We start from the raw sequence: 14,769 nt of genomic DNA on the forward strand, positions 1-14,769 counted from the left end.
TAGACTGGATGCATTCCTTACTGACCACTGCTGACCACAACCCTTTCCGTTCCCATGGAACTCACTGTATAAAAGATGTACATAGACTGAAATAAAGTCAGTCCGGTAATTGCAGCCACTGAGTCAACGTCTACTTTCTTTTGCGTGCATATAACCTAGCTATATACATCACACATATACTAAGGTTATAATATATACATCTCAACCTCTCCCCACAAAGGGTGTGTGCTGCAAGATTTGTTCCTCCAGTGATCACAAATCATCAAATATCTTCCCGCTCCCAGCATCATAAAATAACTATTTCTCCTTCTCCCTACCCCCCCTCCCAAGAAAAAATGGACAAGTAAACAAACCAAAACCTTAAGCACCACATGATTAAAACTAGATATCAAAGTAGAGAACACTCTAAATCTCCTTCAGATTGGAGCATCTATTCTAGAGATGGTGGCAAAGTAGACCGTTACTTCAGACTTCTTTCAAATTGTTCACTGGACGAAAGAGAAGATCCGAGACCAGTTCATTCCCAACTTATCCATGAGTTAGGGTGACCACAGGGAGGAAAGGTCATTTGGTCAAGACATTCTGCACCCCCTTGACACCACAGTAACATCAAAGGAGGAACCAGTTTTCAGCGAAGATGTGCTAAAAACCAACAAACCATGACACGGCCACTTGAGGGAACCGCAACAAGAACGCCTCTATTTACTTTCATCCTGGTCTTTCCTAAACAGACAGTGCACCCATCAGATCCGTAAAGAACAGAACCATTACTTAAAGAAGCTCTCCAGATGACCACTTTATGAACACAAGAGAGGGTATCAAATCACATATATAACATGCAACACCAGAGTACGGCAGATCATCAATGGGAATTGCAAAATCCATGGTTCATTGAGTCAGAAATTTTAAAAAGACACCTTGCCTTAGAATTTATATTTAAGTAGTACAGTGCAATATTCCTTGATCAGTTTTCATTTCATGTCATCCCAACTTATGGTTATAAATTGCAGAGGAAAAAAATAACTATGCACCATAATACCTTCCAACAAATGCTTCTAAGAGTTAACTCACTACTGGTAATTCTATCAAAACATGCAATGATTTCAATGTTATGGAATGCTTGCACTTAAAAAAATAAACAAATGAAAGAATCTACAGTAAACGCTTAAATCTTCATCAAAATGCACATTGAACTTATGGTACAAGATACAACCAAGTCAAACAGAAACCTATTACAGAGTACAATTATCATCAATGTCACGACTAGCAAAACATTCAAGAAGGTTGAAAAGACATAGAATCAGGTATACTGACACTGTGTACTATTACAGTTTAAATGTCCATCACCCAACAGTTAGCAAATCAGTTAGCAATATCATATTGTACTGAATAATAAAGTGCAAGGACAACGTTACGAAAAATACAATGGGATAAAAGCTTTTCTACTAAATACAACACTGTTGCAAAGGAGATTGTCTGCATTTAATAGTAAGCTAAGTTAGTACCCCATCCCCCATTTAAAAAAAAAGAAGAAAAATCACACACTTTGCAAATACAGGAAAGTAAAGAAGGCACCATCAAATCTCTTCACAAACATCCATACAACAAACCTACAGCAGCTACACTGTACTATGTACAAAGTTGAGGAGTATGTACAATGTACATGTATGTACATCTACACAAGAAACTCCTCTCTGGTCTAATTAGCCCATGGCAAAAAAATTCCTCCCCACAATACGTGGGACTGATTCGGAGAATGCCTTACTTTCAAGTGGCTCTAACCAAGTTGGTTTCAAAGGGGGAAGATTTCCACAACGTATCACTGACCGATTGTTTACCACCAGTCCATGAGACAAGTCTCTGTTTCAATAAAAGAGATGGCTCAGGAAGAGGACCTGTGGCCCAGATTTGTGAGGCATTCTGGAAGTATTGCATATTGAATATAGAAGGACGACAGCAGGAGTAAAGAACGGATGTGGAAACTCGTTCGGTGAACACTGGCCACTCTGTCACATTTGGTAAGAAACTAAACATCACCATCTCAAAATAAACTCACAAACACCTAAAATGTTCACACACATTGCTAAATTCTTTCCTTTATGAATAAACTCCATACATGAGATGAATTAATCCACTACTTTTGATACAGCAACTGATAACACCACTTCCAATGACAATAAGATTAGAATTCATATGTGATATTTTCTTACTTTAAATATTGATGAAAATCAAAATCATTTCGAGAAGAACAGGGGAAAGAGGCCCAGACACCTAGAAAGAAATACAGATGCTCTGTGACTCATCTCCCCTGCAATGTTACCTTAAAATTGCAGCAACGAGAAAACATATGAACTGCCAAATGTTAGATGAGCCTGCACAAATGCACTCTTCTAAAAAATAATTTGAGGCAATGCTGGCCAAGACAGGATAAATTTAGAAAACTCTGCTCCCAAGGAAACTGCAGATTCAGTATTACAAAGAGAAGAAAAGGAAATAAGAATGTTTCAAGAGTCATGCACCAAGCATCAAGTTTGCGGCTCGCATGAACCGCGAGCACCATTAGCGGCAGATAAATTCAATTTGAAATTGGACACCACATTAAGACTGAAACTATATGCCCCCGAGACTTCTCATTCAGCGGGGAGAGGGTGGCGGGATCCTACATCGTCACAGCACAGCCCAGGGTAGAACCGTGCAAATGGGGCTGTATTCAACAAATCCTACATGCTGTCTGTTTAATTGCCTCTAGACTAAAAAAGCTGTTTCTGTTCTGAGGAAGCAGCGTGTCATATTGGGAGACATTGCAGTCAAGTACCTTTGACTTTTTCTGCGACCAAACAAGGCTGTACAAAGGCAATACGAAAATTTCAGTCTTTTTTACTTTTCCTCAAAGTTATTGGTATTGCTCTACACTCTTTTTTAACCTTAAATATCAGATATCATTAAAATGCATGCCTTTGCATTGACAATTATCACTGGAGCAGAAAGATTTTTCTACCCCAAATCAAGGCTAGGAAATAAAGAAAAAAAATCTGTTTGATTTTTCCTAACTGTTGTTGTTTTGCTCAATACTCTTGTTAAACCTTTAATGTAATGCCTTTGAATCGTTAACCATCACTGGAGCAGGTAGGTAGAAGGATTTCCCTTCATGTGTAGATATTTAATATGTTCCTGATGAGAGCTATGAAAGAGTCAACTGTGTAATAGAGTGTGCTTTAACTTTGAGGTGAGAGTATAGGTTTCTCACCGAAGACCTTCTTGTGTGTTTGTGAAGCACTAACAAGCGAGCAAAAGTGACAGAAACAACAAGAACAAAAAGAATTCACATCTTCATGGGGACCTCATTAAGTCAAGACCAGTATTTGCCTTTCTCTCCGGACTGGACCTTTGAAGTAAAGTAGCGCCAGTGGGCCATGGGCATGACGCATTCTCTCGTAGCCGTAGTATACTCTGAGGTCCGGAAGGGAGGGGGGCAAGGAGGTAGAGGGGGTGAGAGGGGGGCTTCCTTAATCCCCACTTCACATTCCAACTCAATAAGGAAGATTGCTGGTGTCGGTCGCTGCCAAAGAGTCAACAGATAGACCCATACTGGCCGAAGAACAGCAACCCGCTGAGGATAGAATCAGCTTTGCATAATTTTACTTTTCAGCAGACTGGACATTGCGTTAAAAATACCCTCTACATACTACATGCTTGCTGCAATGGGCATCAGAATGATAATCATCACAAACACAAGCGAAGGCAAAAGCTTATGAATTCTATGCACTATACTGCACAGTGCCTGCGTCTGCTTTGTTCTTTGCAAGTCGACGAACATGGCTGATGATAGAATATACAAACGTTGTATATCACCATCCCTGTAGAGTATTTGATTGTAATAAAATACTAGCTAGGACAACATGCTATGGACATTTTAAAACTCCTCCATCATTTCCAACAAATGATATCACAACATCATTGAACCGCAGATGGTATGAAGGTCAGGTTGTCTATTATCTCTGTACACAGAACAGAATTATTAATAAAGTATGACCCCCAAAAAATGATACCGTAATAATACCATTTGAACATATGGAACATTCCCCCAGACAGTACTGAGTAGAGTGTAGAAATTTGAATATTGTGATTGCAGAAGTAGATGCCATGGTAGTGAAGTTTTGTTAAAGTGAAAGTTGATGAGAAGATGATCTGTCGCTATGTTTCTAACTTACCATGGTCATCAATGAAACAGCACAAGCGTAAAGCATGCCATTCATTAGCTTGGTATGCATGAATGCTATTTCTGGATAATGGAAGGTCACTCATGATTAATCAATGCTGTAGGGCCTACATCACGTCTCTTCCCATTCATGAGGGCCTGTGAACCATCAGAGGGTGATGCTGACCCAAAAGCAAGGGAGTAAACTCCACCCCCTCTCTGTGAAAAGCTACAGAAAATAGCACACAGCAGCATATCACAGTGACAGTGGATCCATGATTGAAGGTACACTCCGTAACACGTGCAAGCAGAGACTCACAATATACAGATAAACCACATTGATTGTCATTAATAGTGCAGTGGAATACAAATACTAGGAGTACAAGGGCTTAGCATGTCATCTTGAAAACACAAATTCACAATGTAACAACACAATTATCAATGTAATCATCACCAGGTGTTCTCAGCGCAGTAGAGGCACATACATTTGACGAGAGTTGCATTGATTAACTAGATTGAGTAGATCTACGTTCTTTACCTTTCTGCTTCTGTTCTTCTTCCATTCGTTTGAGTTCATCCAAATACCGATCCATGAGAAATGACTTCCCTGCACTAACAGCCATACCTGACATTTCCTCCGAAGAAGATTAATCCGCAATGTTCGCATGCAGAAGTCCAGAAAAACTCTTCGAAAACAGTTTGCGTATATTAAAAAATCAACACTAACTTGCAATGAATGAACTGTCAGCATATAATGAGTAGCTGAGAGTGAAGACACTAAAATTATCGAATCACCCCCGATGAGCAGCGAGCCGCTATTATAAGCTCAGAACAGCCGCGACGTGGTGTTTCGGTCAAAACCCGAGTTGGTGGATCGTCATAAAATGCGTGTAATCTTGCCAAAATACTCCTCCCAGTAAGTGATTATTCCGCATACATGAGTATGATTCCTTCAAAGTCAATGCCAGTGATGAATATTACCTCTGCGATCAACGCCAAAAATTGTCCTCAAAATCCACGAATTCCATGATGATGATACGGCAGCGATATTGTGTTCCATGCGCTCCCGGGGTTCCCCGTCAATCAGTAGCTGCAATCCGCTGGCGCTGTTTCCCCGTGTTTGCCAATACGTTGGCTTGCTGAGTGTGCGACCCACCGGTGGGTAACTCGTTTCAATGAACCTCGGTGAAAAGGATCGCAAAAGCTCGCATTGTGGTTGGTCGGAGCTTTCACGCTGGTTCCGAGGTTAATCTATTACACTTGCGGGGGATTCAACATCGATGAGTGAGGAACAATATTAGGCGAAGGCAGTATACGCTTGTTTCAGTATACAGTCCTTTCACCCTTCTATACATTTGTCATTTGCGCTTGTTTTTCAGTTTTACTTTGTTTCTTTTTCTGGGTTTTTTTTTTCTGTTTCATCACAACATGATGTGAGGCAGATGATTTTCTGTTGTTGTTGTTGGGGTTTTTTTGTGTGTTTTTTTGTGTTTTTTTTTACCATACGATCCTTTTCACTATGTACACTCTTTTGTGTAAATATTCCTTGTTCGGAGCTTTAAAAAAGGAATAAAATAGAATGAGCTCAAAGAAAAAACATTCAAGAAAATAAATTGAGGAAGAAAATATTGAGGAAGTGTAACTAAGGGATAATTCATAAGCTTTGCCTTTCAAAAGAGAAAATGCATAAACTGCAGATTAAATTTGATATACACCCCCATTCACTCCTTGTCGATTTGTGGCTAGCCGAGTCAGACGCTCTCGGCAGCAAGCAGCCCATCGCGACAGTATTGTCTTGTAATAATTACGAGGAATGCTAGTGATTAATTCAAAACCCCTTTCGAAGGCTACAACAGTCAAGAGAAAAGTATAAATGAGTCCGTCTAAAGAAAACGTGCCGCGTGGCAAGAAATTCGCGTCATTTCCCTTCAGCTGAGAATACGGCACGCGAGGATATCTCCATTCTGCTCAATATTGCTTCTTTGCCCGCGAGGACACGTACATTATAATTATGCCGAGTTGTTAAGAACAAACGTTTTTAGCATGATTATCTCTTTTTTTTCACTTTCTTTCTTTCTCACTCTCTCTTTCTCTCTCTTTCTCTTCCTTTATGTGGCTTTCCACGATCACAGCATATGCTTATAGATATAAACCATTAAACATTAATTAACCCTCCAGGAATTAAATTTTGTCACATTTTTTTTTCCCTTTACATTGATAGGTGAAATTAAGAACAATAATGGAGATACCATGAACTTAGCATTCGTCCATAGGAGTCGTATCTTTCTTACCCTCCTTTATATACATTTTTTCCCTCGTGTATAACTCACATGATTCTTCTACTTCAGGGTTTGTTTGTTTGTTTGTTTTTGCCTTCTATTTCATATTATACTGATAATAGGCCTACATAATAACATGCATCTTGATCGCCGCTTTTCCACTGTGAGGTATAGCGGATAAAACTCGCGCATTTAAAGCAGTGCATAGGATAGGCAATACACTATGTACCTCTTATTCCATAATACGCCATAGTGTCCATTCTAAACCTTCTTTATTCCTAACTTGCATTCATGTTCGTTCATGTTATTTCATAATGTGTGAAATGTCCGAATAAATGTGAAATGAAGGTGGAAATTCAACTTTATTTGAGTAGAACTCTCATTACCTCAATTGCATTGCAATACACAGCAAGAAGTATACACATCGTCGGATTGTGTTCTTGAAATCAGGTACAAGGAATGAATAGAAGACACAGCATAAGTTTTTATTCGAGTTATAATCTAAGCTTTGAATGTCATCTCCATGGTGTTCAGAAATGCGATAGAATAATGTATATGTGTAAGACAAACTCATAAATTCACATACTCATTAAGATAACAAATGTTTATGGTGAATGATTTTTTTTTTCAATCACTATTTTCTTCCTTCAACTGCATCTTGCACTCACTCCTGCAACTGCACTGCGCCCATGCACCTAATCCATTTCCTCCAAGAGATAGAGTTGTGTCGTTGGATAGTCCTTTTGTGAGGCCTCCATCCATTTCAAGCTGAATCGCTTACGATGGTGGTCTCCTGCATTCAATTATCTCTGTCATTTACTGAAAAATACTGTATACTATAGTGTTTTATTTTATGTTTTAGTGTATGTGTACTGCTCAATGCAATTACTTAGGCCCTATGTGTATCTATTTGTGTATTGTTATCGATTTATTTCACTGCACTTGCTATTCTTTGTCTTTGTGCTTTTGAAATTTGTATTCAATTTGTATCTGATTGAATGCAGAAATAAATCAAACCATATCAAATAAAAGTTTCAGTTGCAGTTTCAGTCTGTTTGATTTTTCCAATTGTACAAATGAAATCATTACGACTAGTCAACGACGTTCTCATGAAAACATAAATAAGAATACTAAAAGAGTACTAAAAGAGTACTAAAAGAGTAGTCAAAGAAAATAGATGTGATTACGTGTTACTGTGACATATTATACAAAAACATACATCCGGAGGTGTTTCATAAAGCTGTTTTTAAAGTTACGAACGACTTAATAACGACTGGTGATAAGTTCTTGTGCTGAATTGCTGAAATTCTGATAAGTACAGCACATTTTGACTGATCACCAGTCGTTCTTAAGTCGTTCGTAACTTTAAAAACAGCTTTATGGAACACCCCAGAGCCTATATCGTATATCTCGTATAAATCATTGTAATGTATCTTGTATGTTGTATCTATAACACAGTATAGATTATAATATCGCATAGAGTGGAGACTATATAATATGTATATAACTTTGCTCGACTGATGGGATAACGCCCTTGGGGCATGCAATGGTAATCATGTAATTCGTTGTTTTATTTTGTTTTTATAAAGGGACAAAACACAAATAAAAATGATAAATAACCTTGAACCTCGAGTACATTCACAACATAAACTTATATTGGCCATGTTATGACCACAAAACTGATGTATAGGCCTATACTGGTCACTTCTCTTTTTCTTAAATGTTCATGTTTTTTGAGGGTGGGTTGGTTTTGTTTTGTTTTGTTTTTGTGTGTCTTTTTGTGTGTGCGTTTTGGGGGGTATCATTACTATAATTATATTTATTATTATTATTATTATTATTATCATTATTACTATTACTACTACTACTACTACTACTTCTACTACTACTACTACTACTACTACTACTACTACTACTACTACTACTACTACTACTACTGACTGCTACTATCAGTGTCATAGTCATCATCGTAATTATTATTATTCATAATTATTATTATTTTTGGCCTGTCAGCCCTCGGCAGGGACTGTATATTTGGGACTCGAGTAACAGTGATTTTCAGCAGGGCTTTTGCCACCCAGGCATATTGTGTGTGTCATAAGCCAGTCCTGGTCGTTAGTCATGCTTGTGTAGTGTTCATCACCCGGTCACTGTCAGCCAATGTCTACAATGTGACGTCATGGCCATCGAGTGAATCAGTTCACTATCAGACGCCTACACTAATTTTTGGTTAGATTACGGATGTGCGATCTACACTTGTCTTAATGCTCTTTGAAACATTTTCCTTAGACCTTACAAAAAAAAAAGGAGGGGAGGTCACCTCCTGACGGTCTGGTCAGCGTATCCCGTACCCCCATGGACCAGCATGCATTGGACTTATTCGAGCAAATCGAATTAAAATCGTATCACTAGCAGTCGAGACAATGGGCGGCCCAACATTCGATTCACAATGCACCGTCAAAGGACGTAAAGGGGATTTAAGCAGCCCCCGGTGACGAATCTGTGGTGTGATAGAAAAATGGGAACAATAGTATACAATACCCGCTCGAGGTCCTTCCCGGTCTGGTGATTATAAATATTGGTACATTCATTGTTCTCCTCTAAAAGGGAGATTTCCAAAGTGGGATTCTTCTCCCCCTTTTGATGACGTTAACAAAAAAAAAAGAAAGAAAGAAAAAAGGCCTCACACATTCAATAATTGGATCGATATTCTGAGCAATGGCACTTGAATTTGCGATCACCAAACAATAAGAAAAACCACTGGTGAAGTCAGGAGGAAATCAATCTCTTTCTCTTGATAATTTATACTGAAAGGATCAGACCTTCATCTTTATGATGGTAAACGCATGTATAAACCTGGAGATATATTTTAGCATTGCCTTAAGTGAACAGATTTTCTCATAAGAAACACGAGATGTGTATATGAGGAAGGATAATACTTATATCATTCTAATAGATGGTAATTTGAATAAAGATTTGCGTCATTTTTTGTTCTACGTGTGTGTGTTCCGTTCCTTTAGTTTAAAAAATGTTACAAGGCATAATAGTATTAGAGACCGTTGTCCAAGTCAAGCGATTTACTTACTGATAACGGCCTCCCCCACCTGTATACTTAAAGATTTGCCATGAAATTTATTGTATTATTTCACATGATTATATACTTCCAATGTGAACTCTTGTTTATATTTTTACGACTTGTGAATAATTATGTTTGATATTGTTTACTTATTTTCTTTTATATACAACTGGAGGCATATAATTTACTGAAACTGAAACTGAAACTGAATTCACCTGCATGAGTTATACGGTGGATATCGTATTCCCGTTAGGGGGAAACGAGATTATCAACTGCAACGACTCTTGAACTGATTGACAAATTGCCCTTCATCGACTTGAATACACTCCGATTTTTCAGTGTTTTTGGAGTAATAGCCTCGATAGAAATCGTGGACATACGCGCTCTGATGGTGGGATTCGAACCCGCGACCTGCTGATTGCTAGACAAGGATCGCATCCACTTAGATTATCGAGCTTCTGCCCGGTATAGCTCCTGACGGTTCTGGGCCTCATTTTATGTTAGGAGAGCAACTCTTGCTGGAATGGCAACTTCCAATAGCAACAAGCCAATCAGGATGCTGGATTCTCGTCGTTGCCATGACAATTGCCATTCCAACAAGCGCTGCCATCATATCATTTTTTTTTTTTTAATGAAATGGGGCCCTGCCTGGTCCTGTTATCCCGTGGTAGCGGGTATACTGCATATTCATTCAAATGAATGATCATTGCGTCGAGTTGTTTTTATCGCAACTGTATTCGTCCCACTTTCCATTGTGCCATGACTGACTGGTAACGAATAAAACAAAGTACACTATAAAGAACTAAAACTATTCATTATTTCATAGTGATGTCGAAATTCATCAAAACATCAACAAGAACATGCCGGCATCAAGTTACTTTTTTTTTTACCAACACAGTTACGTTGGCCAACAATCATTGACTTTACATCGCGTTCTATCTTCGAACGCTCAATTATTCATTCTCGTCGTATTGCAACGACAACCTTTGTATCTATACCCCCCCCCCCCCCCGCCCGACACACAGAGCTCATATTTCCCCTAAAGTGTGATTTTAGTGATAGTTGATGCTTATTGCAGTTAGATGCAAGGTACAAAGGCGCATCAGGCACAGACTTTCTTGGGACATGAATCGAGATTTTACTGCGCATGTTTCAGTATTGTTTTGATGGATGCCAATGTAATACCATTTATCAACTCATGAGACCAATGACCAAAGAGATTCATTCTTGCACGTAGAGTGCTTTATGCTACGTGCCCATTGTCGTGCCATCCATTCAACGATGGACACGGTTGATCATTATTAGCTAATCGTAGATTTGTTATGTATGCATGTCTATGATCGCAATCTGCGCCACATTTGAAATCGTGGTCTTAGTCGTGGTTTAGTTGTGGTGATCTTTATCAGATCTTATCTGATCTTGACTTCAGTCGTGGCAATTGCGTTGATCGTGGAGAAGTTTTGTCCACGATCGACTGTCCTCACGATCTTTATTCTGATAAGATCACCACGACTACTACTAAGACCTATATTTCAAAAGTGGCGCAAATTGTGATAACGTACACAAAAATTATACGATCATGTACCAATGACCAGTTTGTAACAGATCGCACGAAAAGTTGGTATTGCTGACGATGTTCACTGGCGTCGGGCAGAGCGGAGAGAGTAATGTGCGGTCTGGTTTAATAATCTTGAGCTGTTTTTTTTTTCCTCGTAACAATCAAAATTCTTCTATCTAGGGGGCAAAATACCTCATAACAATGGGAATTCCGGGACGGAATGGCAGTTACAGTATTACACAATTGTAACTGCAAACTTTCAACTGTGTTGTCGTGAATTTGCGAGTGCTCATGTTTCGCTGTAGCGGCTATTTGTGGACCCTTATTGAATAAAGTGGGGTCTTTCGGGCATGTTATACAAGATGGCGGCTTTCTTGAAAGAGGGCGTTGACTCGTTATAAGGGTTCTCCATCTCTCTCTCTCCCTTTCTCTCTCTCTCTCTCTCTCTCTCTCTCTCTCTCTTTCGTTGTCAATCTATCTTTTCATTCATTCATCAATGTATCAATCTGTCTGTCTTTTTGCCTATCTATCTATCTATCTTATCTATCCGTATAACATACATATTTTATCTTTTTGTCCCTCTATTTCTCTATATCTCTACCTATCTAATTATATCTGTTTATCTAATTATATCTATCTATGATATAAATCCATCTATATATCTATCTTCATCTGTTCATCTATTTATCTATCTACCTGTCTATCTGTCTACATCTGATTATCTCTATCTATTTATCTGTCTATCTATATATCTATTTATCTATCTCTCATGTCCCAAACGTTAACATCAGAGTAGCTAATAGGTTTGACTAAAAATCGTTTTGCATTCATAGCGATGATAATTTTTCTGAGTAGAGGTCACAAACACGATATACATAAGCTCACTCACTTAAACCATATAGGCCTACTCATGTGCACTTTCTGACTGTGTTTACATATAGAATGATAGAGGGCGCAACGGCAATCTCGGAAAGGTTTTTCACCGCTGCAAAATTTTGCCCAAAATTCCGGATTTGACCGCGCCCGCCTACATCGTTATTGTTATCACTGTTTTGGTGAGTGTCTCAACATTTTAACCCGTCGTTGAATTTGATATGTTATCGGTTGATATTTAAGAAAATATCGGCAGAACATTCCGTATTTTCTTATTCGGAAATTACAACGACCATAACGGGTGCTCAAGGTGACGACCCGCTGACCAACCCCACTAGCCGATCGCCGTCAGCCCCCTACCTTTCCAGCTGCTACCATATCAAAGGTTTTAGTGGCGCCACCTAGCTGACCACGTGATCAAGCTTCGCAAGTGCATAATGGGCCGCAAAGGTTTAATGCATTCCGTCGTCCTGCTGCTAATCATCTACATAGCTCAAACTGAGGCTTTCACTCGCTTAGCCATCCCACAGTATGCGAGGAATGAATGGCAGCAAAGGAACAATGAGCTGAAAGAACTCATAGCACCTATTCATCGTGACCTAAATCACCGCATCTTGACCCCCAAGGAGGCCGCCGACTCTTTCAGCCATACCGTCTTCGGCTACTTCGCTTCGCAACCCGACTTCGTCCAAGAAAACAACTCACGAGCATACGTCGAACATGAACCAAAAACTCTAGCTGACGCGCGAAAAAAGAAAAACATTCTCCGTCGAAAAGCATTTGGCAAGGAAAGCACTGAGGAAGACAGAAAAAACTTTCGGTCAGCAGTTAAAGCAGTATCTTTTCTGAAAAAGCGATCTGACAAAAGGAAAGCTGGAAAAACGGCAGCCTACCAGGAAAATCTCTACAGAAAAGACTTCTGGAACTTCTCAAAACAAGTATGTAACGGAGACTTTAATAAAGCTACCCCCAGTATTTCCTTCTCGAAAGAAACGGCAGATGAGTATTATCCACAAAGATACTCCCGAGCTGAGCACATTGATTTTAATCAGCTCCAATGGTTCCCATACATAAACGTAGATGAAAGAAATTATGAATTTGATTTAACCCCGGTTACACCTAAACAAGTGAAATTAGTATTACAAGCCAAGAAGGCTTCTTCCTCTTCCGGGCCAGATGGCCTTATGTACGGCTTGCTTAGAAACACTCCTTGTGTTCACCATTTTTTGGCCACTCTATTTTCTCAACTACTTCTTGAAACAAATGACCCCCCTGAGAGCTGGTCCTGTTGCCAAGTAACGCTGATACATAAGGCCGGGGATACAAATGTACCGGAAAATTTCAGAATGATTTCGTTAACTTCTTGTGTAAGTAAAATTTTCCACCAAATACTCGCAAACCGTCTAGCATGTTATCTGACTACAAATTGTTTCATTGACCCGAATGTGCAGAAGGCTTTCATCAATGGAGTTAATGGTTGTGTCGAGCATAATCAAGTCTTACATGAAATAATTGCGCACAGTAAAGCCAAGAAACGCACAGTGCATCTAACGTTTTTCGATCTGGCGGATGCTTTTGGGAGTGTTAGCCACGAGTTGATATCCCATTCCTTGCATCGTTTTCATGTACCAACCAATCTATCGGTGTACATCGACAATCTGTACGGGAGATTGCAAGGTAGTGTAAAAGGTAACAAATGGCTGTCTCAACCTTTCACGTTTAAAAAAGGCGTGTTTCAGGGAGACCCCCTCTCACCTATGGTTTTTCTGTTATGTTTCAACCCCCTTATCGAATATCTCGGACAGATGAAGGATAGACTGGGGTATGATTTGAATGGCACCAGAATCATAACAACTCCGTACGCAGACGATTTCAATTTGATCACGAACAACAAAGTACAACATCAAAAAATAATTGACCAATTGCACTCATACACAGCGTCAATGGGACTCAAACTAAAACCTTCCAAATGCTGCAGTCTTTCTATCTGCGGTGGTGTCCCTAAAGAGATTGACTATTCAATCGGCTCTGAACGTATTCGTTCAATCAAAGAAAAGTCTCATAAATTTCTGGGTTCGCATATTTGTTTTAGTGGCAAACCAGCCGAAGTATGCGAGTTCATTCACAATGAAATAATGGTCAAGATGCAAAGAATTGAAGAAACATGTGTCCGTCCGGAGTTTAAGGTTGCCATCTATTCACGTTACCTGCTAAATTCTATCCGTTTTTTGCTTACAGTTCATACACTGGAAAAGACCCACCTAGATAAACTCGATGTAATGACCGACAAATATCTGAAAAAATGGTTAGGTGTTCCCGCTCGTGGTGCTAACATAGCCATTGTTCACTTACCCCATGGTCTCAACATCCCCAGCCTATCTGACATCTACCGCCAGTCTCAATCTTTAGCTTTCACCAGATCGAGAGTCAAAGCTGATAGTGTCGTTAACCAAGCGATTGACTCCGCCATTGAAAGAGAGTCAAATTGGGCACGTAAACAGTCCACTGTTGTGAATTGTAACGTAACTCATGGTAAAGTGGAAAATTTAGTTAATGTGCAGACAAGCTCATGGAACGCAGTAAAGAAAATGGTTAAGCAGGTAATAGAGGAGGATACAGTGAAATACTGGACTGATCGAGTAGCGCCACTCTTAGTGCAGGGGAAATTCACATCATTACTGTTACTGGAAAATGAGAATCTAACATGGAAATCGATCATGTATAACCTCCCCAAAAGAGTTCTCAGTTTCATTATCAATGCGTGTATAGATTCTCTGCCCTCCTA

Source organism: Diadema antillarum, unplaced genomic scaffold (genome assembly GCF_040938485.1).
Source record: "Diadema antillarum isolate AM-2024a unplaced genomic scaffold, OU_Dant_1.0 scf00000100, whole genome shotgun sequence".
Classification (NCBI taxonomy): Eukaryota; Metazoa; Echinodermata; class Echinoidea; order Diadematoida; family Diadematidae; genus Diadema; species Diadema antillarum.